This window comes from Rutidosis leptorrhynchoides, chromosome 7 (genome assembly GCF_046630445.1).
Source record: "Rutidosis leptorrhynchoides isolate AG116_Rl617_1_P2 chromosome 7, CSIRO_AGI_Rlap_v1, whole genome shotgun sequence".
Classification (NCBI taxonomy): Eukaryota; Viridiplantae; Streptophyta; class Magnoliopsida; order Asterales; family Asteraceae; genus Rutidosis; species Rutidosis leptorrhynchoides.
The window spans coordinates 379,633,698-379,647,108 of NC_092339.1; positions in this window are offsets into that span (position 1 = coordinate 379,633,698).

Sequence of the window (13,411 nt, forward strand, 5' to 3'; positions counted from 1 at the left end):
TGAGTAGTTGTTTTTTATGTTGATCTAGGTTAACTAGCTTGAGCTAGATTGAGCTAGATTATGAAGGAAATGATGAAGAACACTTAGAACAATGAGAGAAAACTTGAGAGAGATGATTTTGATTCAAGAAAATTGAAAAATGAAAGTGTTTGTGAGTGTGTAGGTTCACGTGAAAATGGGGGTACCATATAGTCTCCATTAGTTTGTAATTTTGCTAGATATTTCATGCTAGATGTTAAATGATGGTTCCCACATGTTTAATGACTCATTAAGGGCTGCTAAGAGCTGATCATTTAAGTGTATATACCAATAGTATGTATATCTAGGAGTTAGGTATTGTACGAGTATGAATACGGATTGAGTACGAGTAGAATTATTGATGAAAATGAATGGAAATGTAATTGTAATCATTTTTGTTAAGTATAAGTGTTTTGATATATGTCTTAAAGTCTTCTAAAAGTATATTAGTATATCTTAATACACGACATGTATATACATTTTAACTGAGTCGTTAAGTCATCGTTAGTCGTTACATGTAAGTGTTGTTTCGAAACCTTTAAGTTAACAATCTTGTTAAATGTAATTAATCCATTGTTATTATACTTAAATGAGATGTTAAATTATTATTTTAACATGATAACATGGTGTATGAATATATCTTAATATCATATCATATCATATATATATATATATATATATATATATATATATATATATATATATATATATATATATATATATATATATATATATATATTATATATATATATATATATATATATATATATATATATATATATATATGATATGATATGATATTAAGATATATGTTAAAATACTATTACAACGATAATCGTTATATATATATATATATATTGTTTCGAAATCCTTAAGTTAGTAGTCTCATCATACCTGTGTAGTTCATTGTTAATACACTTAATGATATAATTAATTATCATTTTATCATGTTAAACATAGTGTGTTCATATCTTAATAAAATACATATGTATTTATTTTAATTAAAACGTTGTTATAACGATAATCGTTATATATATCGTTTCGAGTTTCTTTAATTCATTAGTTTCATTTTATGCATATAACTCTTTGTTAATATAAATTGTGAGATACTTACTTATCATAATATCATGTTAAATATATATACATCCATATATATATCGTCATGTCGTTTTTACAAGTTTTAACGTTCGTGAATCGCCGGACAACTGGTGGTCAATTGTCTACATGAAACTCATTTCACTTAATCAAGTCTTAATAAGTTTGATTGCATAACATGTTGGAAACATTTAATCATGTAAATATGAATCTCATATAATATATAATCATGGAAAAGTTCGGGTCACTACAGATGGCAGTTTTATAAAATTTGTTAAGAAGTCTTTGCACTCATGAAATGTTCCTCTTAAGGTTAGACATGGCAAAAAAGCGGGCCGATAAATCAGTTTTCCGAGGTACACTCAGTGGTCACCCTATTTTAAGAAAGGCATTAGGTGGGTTTCTACTCTCAATATTTCACGACTAATCGCAACACCCTCGTAAACATCATCTCTAAGATTCAGTATGTTGAGGTACAAGAAATCATTTTTGAGATTCTTTTCACTTGGAGTAAACCATTCTTTATGACCAAGGGTTCATGTATCTTCTCATCTGCGCATCCCCTTAAGTATAAGGATAATTCAGAACAACTCGCTCGTTGTACGAAGAGTTCACTCTCGTTCAAAGATCACACCTTTCGTGCGATATTCTTTCGGAAATGTAATGTAAAATACTTTAAAAATCTATGAATCTTGTTATCCTCTTGGAAGGGACTGCTTAAAACATCTATAACACTACTGTGGTAACTCTATATATTTCTTCCTTCGTTGGTTGCAACTATATGTTGTTCTAGTCGATGTTAACCCTAACTTCAGCATGTAACTGAAAGCAAATAGTTATATTATGGAACTGTGTTTTCATTCCATTCAAGGATAAGTTCACATGCAGTATGGTAAACTGGGTGCCATCTTTCGTTGTTCGTTCAGACCGCCCTAAAGACACTATAAATAATTATGGCTTGCATTGCATGTAAGTCTGATTAGTCACTTTTAGCTAAATTTCAATTCATTTATTCAATTCAAACGTTTCTTAAATATCGGGTTCTTTATATGGTCTCCTTCCGAAATTAAGGAGTTAGTAAAATCCGTGGCTAACACTATCCAGACATCAAATCGCATGGTTGTGATCACCATGTATTCCATTCTATCTGTTAGATTTGTATTGCGACATAAGCGCTCAATGGTTTAGATGAGTTTGGTAACATTCATGATGCATTTCATGCATCCAGCTTACTGAAGATGCCTGTAAGGCTAAAAACATCATCTTTCCTTTTATGGGTATATATTCAGATGGCATATTCATGTTAACAAGAAACGAAATCAATTTGTTGATCTTAAGGTCAAGAGACTTAATTAATGGCATATACCTATTCTTACTTTTATACGCCCAAGTACCTTTCAAGGTAAATCGCTCACCTTTGAGCTCACGAGTCTCTCAAAACTTTGATACGCTCCTTCTTCTTCAAATTCGGTACCGTTGTTGGTCCCTCCTCAAAATTTCGGGACGAAATTTTCTTTAACGGCCGGGTAATGTAACGACCCGACTTTTTCGACTTATATTTTTGTGCTCTATACTTTCACGAATCTGCGTATATGTGCGTACTGAGCTAGTTTATGCTCTGGGATCTTATTTCATGATAATTACTTTCGTTAGTATCTTACAACGTGTTGTTAAGTGCGTAATCACTTAACTTGATCCTCGAATGCTTTTACGGCCATTAGTGTCACTTGTCGTTTGAAACGAGCTATGTATTTTGTACACGTTAAACTTTTGTCATAATTGGAATATTATGACTACGTAATACTAATTGTTATTTATTAATAACAATTACTTGGCTTTTTGGTTGCTTAATTACGCTTAGTAATTTGCTAATGCACACTAGTTACTCTTATTGGATTTTTTACTTTAATGGACTTAGGCCCACCCTACTCTAGTTAATGGACCATTAAATTAGCCCAACTTTAATGGATTAATGATCCATTAAGATGTAGGACAAAAATCCATTAAGATGAGCCAACATACTAGCATTTTTGTTAACCATTACTACACATGTTGTATGGGATCCCAACAACAAGCACCACCTTTAGACCACCACCATGCAAAAAGCAAAAAGTTGTCCCCCTTGTCCCCCCTTGGCCTACGGTTTTAGAGACACAAAGCACCACCACCACCACTATAAATATCAAGCCTCATTCACCCATTTCACACTTGATCTCATTCTCATTTTACACACACTTTCTCTCTAATTTTCTCTCTAGTCTTTCTCACACTAAAATTGTAAGTTCTTGAATTTTATTTCTTCTTCTTTTTCTTCTTTAATCACGACATCATCATCATCATCATGAGATCAAGCTTTTTAGCTTTTTGATCTTGTTACATCTTGTAGATTCAAACTTTGATTTGAAATCTTCAAGAACATGAAAGATTCAAGCTTTTTAGCTTTGAATCTTCATTATTTTGTTGGATCTAAGTTTTAAGGCTTAAGATCACTTTATTTTGTTAAAAGATCAAAACTTGTGTTTATGATCTTCATGTAACTTGTAGATCTAGCTTTTTTGCTTTAAGGATCTTCAAGAACATTAAAGATCCAAGCTTTCTAGCTTAGGGTTTCATTATTTTGTTGAAAATCTAAGCTTTTTAGTTTATGATCTCATTACTTTTACTAGATCCTAGCTTTCTAGCTTATGGTCTCATTAATCTTGTAAAGATCCAAGCTTTCTAGCTTAGGGTTTCTTAACATTTGAGATCTAAGTTATTATTGTAGATCTCACTTACTTGAAACCTTTTTATGATTTTTATGATGATAAAAATCAAGTCTTCATCATCTCATATGATGAAGATGCATAAACTTGTATCAAAAGGACAAAGGTTGAAGCTTTATTGTGTTTATACAATAAAGAGACAACCTTGATGTTCAAAACTTGTAGAAAGTTAGCTTTTACTTTTAGTTGTGTGTTGATGGTTAAAACTTATTCATAATGATGCTAAAACATCAGAGAGTTGTACACTTGAGGCTTATACGCATCAAGGATGAGAACCGTGATAAGAATCAAGCACCAAGAAACCCACCGGAGCACTTGTTTCTGTTTTTCGGGGTCTGATCAGACTCCTGGGACTTCTGGAAAGTTGATTTTTCAGATAGTTCGGTTTGAGTAGATGACTTTTTGTTTAAGACTCACCTAAATCCGATATACGGTTTAGGATTGATAGGCTTCCGAAAAGCACTACGCCTTTGTAATGACGTGCTGAAAATTCAGACCTACTCGCGCTTGAACCGTCGCCACAGTCAAACGACATCGAGTTAGGATCTGAAAATTGGACAGCGGTACGAGGACTCACATACGGATCCTTGGCCACTGACCAAGTGTCTTTTCAGTTTGTATAGAGGTCGTAGCAGCTGTCCGAAATCAGCCCTTTGTTTCGATCTCTATTCTTGTTGAAACTTACTTTAGCTTTTACGAATGATGATGATGATGATACTTAAGACTTGATTTATTTACTTTTAAACCTTTGGGGACAATATACTAACTTAGTAACCTTTGACTTAGGTTTAGGACCTTTCGGACCGACTTACTACTTGCATACTTTTCATATCGACTTTTACCGCACATTCACTGTGAGTTATAGCTCCCTTTTTACTTTAACTATTTTTGGGACTGAGAATACATGCGCTTTTTATGTTTTTACATACTAGACACGATTACTTAAACTTTATATATGTGTGGGTGATATAACGGCATAAAGATTCCCCTTAGCACGGTAACGTTTAATCATTGGTTTTTGAACCGGTGAACGCGAATATTAGATATGGATCCATAGGGCTTGACATCCCCACTCGGGCTAGTCGCGCTAGCATTTAACGGGTGTTTAATACTTCGAGAACATACGCACTCGCTAAGTGTACTTTTAGGGAGTGATATTTATTGTACGTTAAGTTAGTTACCGGGTGCCCACGGATAAGCATATACTTTTCATACTGTTTTGAATACGAAATCTCGTGGTCTACATTACATTGCTGATTACAAACAAACTATAGCTCACCAACATTCGTGTTGATATTTTAAAGCATGTTATTTCTTAGGTGCTTAGACATTGTTGCTTCCGTTGTTATAGTCTTGATGTTATAGACTTGCTGTTACAGACTCGCTGTGTTAGACTTCCGCTGCATTGTTTAGAGATGTCTCAATCATGGAACTTTTACTTTGCATTCACAACTTATGTTATTTACGAGTTATGATTTTGTAATGACCTTTGTGTCACGTACTTATGTTAATGCTCTCTATTCGTAGAAGCACGTTATCTTTTGTAAAACATTTGACGTTGGTAAAGACGTTATCTTTTCATGAATGCAAAACTTGTTTTAAAACAGCATATAGTGTTATAACCGTGTAATGATCCTGTTGTTGATGATCCATACACGTTGATTTTTGTACGGGGCGTTACATCTGGCACAGCAGAATCACGTATGTATCCTCCATCTTCCCCAAAACGACATGATAAACACACTACTTGCGAAGATGATCCAGCTGCACAGGGTGAGCCAGACTTAAGAAAGATGAATCCAGACGAAAGAGAGGCTTACATACTGGAGATCACTGTTCCATAACTGCTTGAACAACGAGCAGCATCTATACCTGAAAGGATACGCCACATCAGATTGCTGTACCATCCACTTGATTAGCAATTCTACATCAATGCTTTGGAATTCGGCATTGAAGTTGGTGTATATCTATATAACAGTGGTCAAAGGCTACATACTGATGTAGAGAAAGCTCTCTTTTATGAGGCTCTACAGCTGGACATGGATCTAAAGCAATACTGTAATGCCATGACTACTGATGAAGGCAGACAGTTGATTGCTACAGCAAAATCCCTCAATATTACTGCCAATGATTATCTTTTGAGTGTTCAACTTGAAAGGCAAAGAAGGGAGGATGCTAATGCTGAATATGCTGAGAGGCTGAGGCTTCAGGAAGAAGAAGCTAAGTTGGCTGCTGATAGAAAACAAGAGGCTGAATCCCTCAAGTTAGCCAAAGCCATTGTTAAGGAACAGGACAAGGCATTCGATGAACTAGAAGACGCTGAGAAAGCTCCTACTACTGCCCCTATAGAAACTAAACGAACAATAGAGTTATCTAATCATTACTATAGGAGCAAATATGGTGATGTACTAACCAGAAGATCAAATCCTAGTAAGATCATCAAGGTGCACAAAGGTACAAAAAGGGCTTTCTCTATCAGCAGGAAAGGTAATGTTCAGGAGAGGATAGACTACACTGAACTAAGAACCTTAGGGTTCAGTGAATGGATGGAGATACTGCAGTACTTTATCAGTAAAGGTAAAAGTGGTATTAAAGATACACTGAAACCTGAACTTCAAGAGCTCTTCAACAAAGCAGTAAAATATGGGAATGCACCAGTAGTGAATGTAGAAGAAGTTCTCTCTCAAAAGCCTAAAGGAAAGAAATCTACTGGTGATGGCCCACACAGAAGAGATCTCATCATTCTACCCTCTCAGATTCCAGTATTCGATCCTGCTGAAGTGCCTTACTTGTTTCCTGAAGCCTGGGCAGCCCTCAAAGTAAACAAATACGAGCTATCTGGTGATGAACAAGAGAAAGACAAAGATAAAGATAGATAGCCTTCTAGTGATTTAATTGTATCTTTTGTTATTTCATTTTTCATTATACTGTTTTGTAAATGTTTGTATATACTCTGCTGTAATGAAAATGAAATGAGTTTATCTTCAAAATCATATCAAATTATAAGATATAGATAACTCAACAAAAGATCTCAAAACAAACGTAAAAAGGGACAAATTTACAGCCTATTTTTTATTAGGTCCCTTAGTGCTGGCTTTAGTGTTTTCTCTATATGTCATAAGTTTTGTCATCATCAAATAGGGGGAGATTGTTGTGTCCCTAAAATAATTAAGGATTTAATTATGACAAAACTATAATTTATTTGCACTAAAATGTTATGTGCAGCCAGCACAAGTTTGTTTATGTATAGACAGCAAATATTGTTGTGTCGAGTGTTTAGTTTGATGCTTAGTCTACCAGCACAAGGTAGACAGTATTCTTCAATTACCACAGGATGTGTACTCAGTAATTCAAGAATATCAAGTGACTCAGCAATGAAGAACCAGCATAGCTGGAATGCAGCTTACTACACAAGACAACTATGCTCTATTACAAGCATAGTGGTTTCCTGAGTGGTCTACATCAATTGTACTATTCAACAGAAGTCAAAGACAAAGTTGAACAGAAAAGGACACGCGTCGGTGGCTGACAAGTGACCTTACAAGACCACGTGGGAATGCAGAAGTTTAACGCATGTGCAGACATGTGTTATACTTTGTCAACACCTAGGGAACACAACATTCTATTTGTTTAAACAAATAGTGGTGCCAAACCGAATTGGGGTGTTCCTGCAAATAGCTACCAAAGAGGAAAGATGAGAGCACGCTCTCTGATGCAGTTGTCCCCATAAGTACATACATCCTATGTACCAGTGGACAATAGAACAATTACACGGATAATAGGACTAGTATAAATTGATGTATCCACTATTGTAACAACTAGTGGTGTGGGTTTGTTTATTTAGAGTTCAAAACGTGTAATAGCTTAGAACATCCTCTGTAGCTATACTTAGGTAAATCTGTATCAACCAACTATCATTCGGCCAAGGATAGTTCTAATTCTTTGTGATTTAATCAATAAAGAATAACCGTTGAAAAATTACCTTTGACTCTATTTAATTTACTTGTTTGAATACTAAATTGTGTTTAACCGTTAACTTAATTAAAAGAATTGTATTCACCCCCTCTACAATACTCATGTTGTTTATCAAGGGACCAACACAGACCTCTAAACACAACGTAAGCAATCAATTATATATCTGAGAATAAAACATGCGAGAAAAAGTAAACAATAATGTTGGTAAGGTATAGGTTTAATATTGTAGACAATATTTAATTTAAACCATAAGATTTATGTTTGGAAACATAAATATTTAAACCACGAGATTTATGTTTGGAAACATAAATATATAATTTTGACCACGAAATTTATGTTTGGAAACATAAATATTTATTTTAGACCACAAGATTTATATGTTGAGAAACACTATAAAACATATTCTATTTTCCATGAGCACACAGTAACTTAGCTTAACTCATTTGTATTTACCTTTGGCTATATAAATATACATGATGACATGTGTATCTTCTTCGAAGAACTATGCATCCGTTAAAAACTAGCGCGCTAGCATGGATGTGGCGATCAGGCCCGATAGATCTATCAATAGGATCGCCTACATGTATCAGAAACCAGTAGTTAAAAGTTACCAAATTAGGGGATATTTTCATTACAACTCATATAGAATAATTTGAACACGTGTGTCTAACATATAAAGATGAATAACTTGTAGAAATATAATGGAAAAAAGCATTAGCGATGTGGAGCAGATGAGATGACGACAACAGTGTATGGATGTCTGCGGCGACGATTTTGCCTTTACCCAGGTCTTGATTTCTTCTCCGTAAATGGACGTTGTGATGGTGAGATTAGAAGCATAAAAATAGAGGAGTGGAGGTAACGTAAAACTGGAGGAACAAATGGAGAGAAGCATGTTTGGAGAGTAAATGAGGAGATGATGGTAGAGTAAAGATGAACAAAAAATTTGTGTGGTTGAGAATCAAAGAAACCGTGAATAGTGTTGATTGTGAGAGGAAAAAGATATGTGGACTAATAGGGGGAAAGGGTTTTGTTGTGTAAATAGAAGATGTATAATACTTGGTGTGGGCACATTATTGGTCTATATTATATTGGAAATTGGTCAAAATACCTCTATTTCCAGAAGTGTTTAAAAATATGCTCTAAAAAAATTGATATTACAATATATTTCACCTGAACACGTATCACACACCACACATGATGCGTGTGCATTGGTGCGTGATGCGTATAACTGATCACTAAACTAGAAACAAGCAGTTAGTAGCGCATCACGCACTAACCAACCATATACACGGATGGTGCGTGTTGTCCGTTTACTTAGGCGCCTATTTCAGTTTTAAAACTCACACACACACACAAACATTCAAAACACGTTCCTTACGATTTTCCAAAATTCGCTCGGTTCATCACTTTTTTCGCTTGTTACACTCTCGATCGTTGTTAACATTCAACCTAAAACCTTGATTACACCCTTTTACCCCCTAATAACACGCAAAATAATACCCACTTTCGCGTTTGTTGAGTGAAATTCCTTACAATCCGAGGTATAAGAGTTGTTGATCAAGAAGTTGGACAATTGAACAACCTCTAGAATGGCTAACAATTAGGTGAACCACTTTTATAAGTTTTTAATTCATTATTTGTTATATACAAATTGGTGTGCATATATGTATAAACTGTTTTTGATTATAATGTGTGGGTGTATGTAACATATATGTATCATATGTATTGTGTATCAGTTGTTCATGTTGTTTAAACTTAGATTTGTTGTTTGATTGAATACAAATGAAGAAAAACTACTTTTTTCACTATACGACCCTTCTACTAAACGCACTATGGCCTACACGTACCACACATTACTCACCACACACTATGCACCATGCATGGTGCATGTATAGTTTGTGCATGGCCTGGTCATTATTGTTTGTCGATCTGTTGTTTATTGTTTGATTATGTTCTTTATGATTTGTTTTCAGGAATATTTACCGGCTACGCTTACCCTCAAGAATAGTTTGGATACAATAAGAAGCATAGCAATTCAGGTGACTCAAACACAGCAGGCTATATTTGAACGGACGATTTCGGGCCATGGTTAGATGTTCGGTCTCCAGACAACGACCCGAGCTATGTACAAGCAATGCTTCAAAAGAACTTTAAGATATCGTCAGCAAGACCAATTATCCCGAAAAATAAAGTAATGATCAGTTATCCTGAAATCAAGATTCAGTTTATGAGTTGTTTTAAGCTCGTCAAGCATATTTTCCTTTTGTGTTTTGTATAGTAGACGTTCCTTTTGTGATTGAGCGACACGCACCACGCACCACGATTTGTGTGTCGTGCTATTGCACATGATTCGAGGGTAGTGAACGGTTTGGTGTTTCCACACAGGCCGTGATAATTAGGTCAGTGTGTATTTAATCCCCTGGTGGCTCGCACCAGGCTTTAAATACACACTGACTAGATTCGTTTGGGCATTAAACTGGTCGTGGTGATGTTGGTGGTGGAGATGGTGGTTTTAGTCCTAAATTCGCGCAATTCGGTCAATTCTCGGCCTATATCTAATGATTAAAAGGTTGAATCTAGACATTTTGCTGGTCGATACTCGGCCTATATCTAATGATAAAGTGGTGGCTTGTCTCTCTCAAAGAAACGTCCTCTCGTTTGAGATATTTCGATGGGGCTTTTTTGGTGTCATTTTTGTTTGCCAGACCTCGATAATGTGAACAAACTTACGGCCGAGCATCCCACGAAAGATGATTTGCTTCTGATCAATCCTGCTTCTCCCGTTTGGATGGTCTTTTCCAGTTTTCTTAGATCTCAATATCCAGGATTCCGGCCAAATTTTATTCACCAGGGAATTTGAACGAAATGGCTTCCTGTTTTAGCAAGGTGGTGCACGTGGATAAAGTTTCGGCTGAGTTGTCCCAAATTGGTGTGGCTCTAGTCTTCATTAAATCGAATTGTACGTCTATTATCGCGAATATGGATATGGAGATAAAATGTAATATGTATCCCGATTCGTTTGTTATATGTGTTAACGAGGTCTCGAGCTTCGAATATCTTGATCGTTTTTTACCTTAAAGCTTTCCAATGGCTGCTTTAGCTGTTTCCAATCTCGCGACCTATTACGGTGAGTCAATTCCGATCAACGGTTCACTTTTGGTAGTAACAGTTTGTGTGGGGATGAAGATTTTAGGTCGGTACAAATAGTTGATTTGCAGCCCTACGCCAATCATTTGGATCGGGCCGATCTCAAAGTGAAAGCACAACCCGCCAATCATTTTTGTGGTTGACACGTTTGTGCCCGTTAACGATCATGTTTATGATGTTTCTGGTAATAATGACGATGTTGGTATAACAGTTAATGAGGTGGACCATGAATCCTCTTTGGGTTTGGGCTGTAAGTGGTATAACAGTTAATGAGGTGGACCATGAATCCTCTTTGGGTTTGGGCTGTAAGTGTGACCCATCTTGTATTGGGCCATGTAAGGTTGTTAATATTTTTGTTGTGGCCTTGGCGGATCTAGGTTTCGTAGTCATTGGTGTCTAGTTAAAAGTTCAAAAAAAATTAGTAACACACCAAAAATTACACTATCCAGTGGTATCACTAGTTAAAAATTCCGAAAATTTTCCAGTGCATCGCGTATTCCAGTGGTAGCCTGTGCTACCACTAGATCCCATATAGATCTGCCAACTTGTGGGTCGTGTCTCTCCTTTAGAATTGGTTTGTGAGTGTGACCCAACTTGTTTTGGGGTGTGTAAGGTTCCTGTTCAGGATATGGATTCATCTTTCGTTTCATTGGTGACTCAGTCTTCTCCGAGACCACTTTATAAAAATGTTTTGGTCTGGGATATTCCTACCTAGTGGCGGAAGCAGAAACTTCCGTGTTTAGATTGGTTTGTTGATTGTTTCTCTAATTGGCAGTACTCATGATCATTGCAGGATATGGAGGATTGAGGTAAAAGCATTGTGAAACTCTCTTCTTGAAGGAATACGTTAGTACGTAGCTATGTAATTATCTGTTTCAAGACTCAGTTTCTTAAATTCCTTTTGGTTTTAATATCTATATTTCTTAATTTGCAGAAGCGTATGATAAGATGCAAGCTAACGTAGTGAAGGCGAAAGATAACCTGAACAAGATATATACATCAAAGTTAGGATGTGAAAGCAACTGTACGTGACTTGTTATAAGCAAAATTTGCTTATTTTCATTCAAGATTTAATCGTCTATCTTCTGTCTGGAACTAAAATAATACTTATATTATTATCTCAAATAGTATGTTGGATATGGGGAAAAAAGTATAATTAGTTACACATGCCAATTATTGCTGCTACACAAAATGTCTTATCATTATTAGATATCATCAGTTCCTCAACATGCTCTATGTAACTACTTTGTAACTAAGTATGTGTAAGTTTATTTTCTTACCTTTTTTTTTTTTTTTTACTGATATTTTTTTTTTCTTTCATTATGCAGATACAGGCAACAGAATACATTGAAAATGTTTGTGTGGCTGCCGTAAGTACTATACTCTCTAGTGTTAAAAATTAAATATGCGTCATACATTCTTGTCTGTATAATGTTATTATGTAACATGTGTCACTTCTTTGGAGGCTGACACAACATAGTATTCATTGTGATATTCAAACTACAATGAATTACGTAGTTCCTTCGATCTGCTAGATGTAGTAGTCGCCTATAGTTCAATAATGATTTGCAATTCACAAAATACCAAAAACTGGATTGCTATAAAGTATTCACAGGACAAGTTACATAAAGCCTTTGTATGGTGTGATTTTGTAATTAGTAATGTAGAGAAGAACAAATCACAAATGCTATATATGAAGTATTATAAGAATTTAAGATTTTGTTTAACAAATACCAATTTAAGATTGAAGATTAACCCAGAAATATATCCGTCATAAACACCCTAGGTAATAATATGTATCTCAAGTGGAAAATATAAGTAGTCCCATATGACTAAATGTTTGAATATCATATGGATATAGCATATGTGTGACACATATGACTATATGAGGGGACCTTTTTGTGGCTGTCCTGGAATATTATTAGCTTACCTGCATTTAACGTGTTTTTTGTTTTTTTAAGCAGTTACAATTACATTACACAATTGAATCATATGGACGTGTAGTCTGGAATACTCCTATGATACCCTTAACTATAAGGTGGTTCCGCCCATATCATCATGTTAGGGACTTAGGAATATCTAAACAGAACCCTCTCTCGGGGCACATATATATGTTTTGTACCAATGAGCTTGTAGCTCACTGGTACCCGATGCTTATGATCCATGGGGCCGTGTGTGTTGGGCTTGAATCAAAGATTGGCGCAGGTTCAAACCTGTTCCGTCATATTGTGGTTATCCAGGGGGAGGTATTTTAACGGCACAAATCTCTTTCAGAGTGGGATTGGTGGTTGCCAAAGGCAAACAGGGTTAACGTGTCCATGCCAAATTACACTTTTGAATCAAAGATATATGTTTTGTACTGTCTGATTTTCAGGAATAGTATTTAGTTTTGCATACGAGGTTGTCCTAAT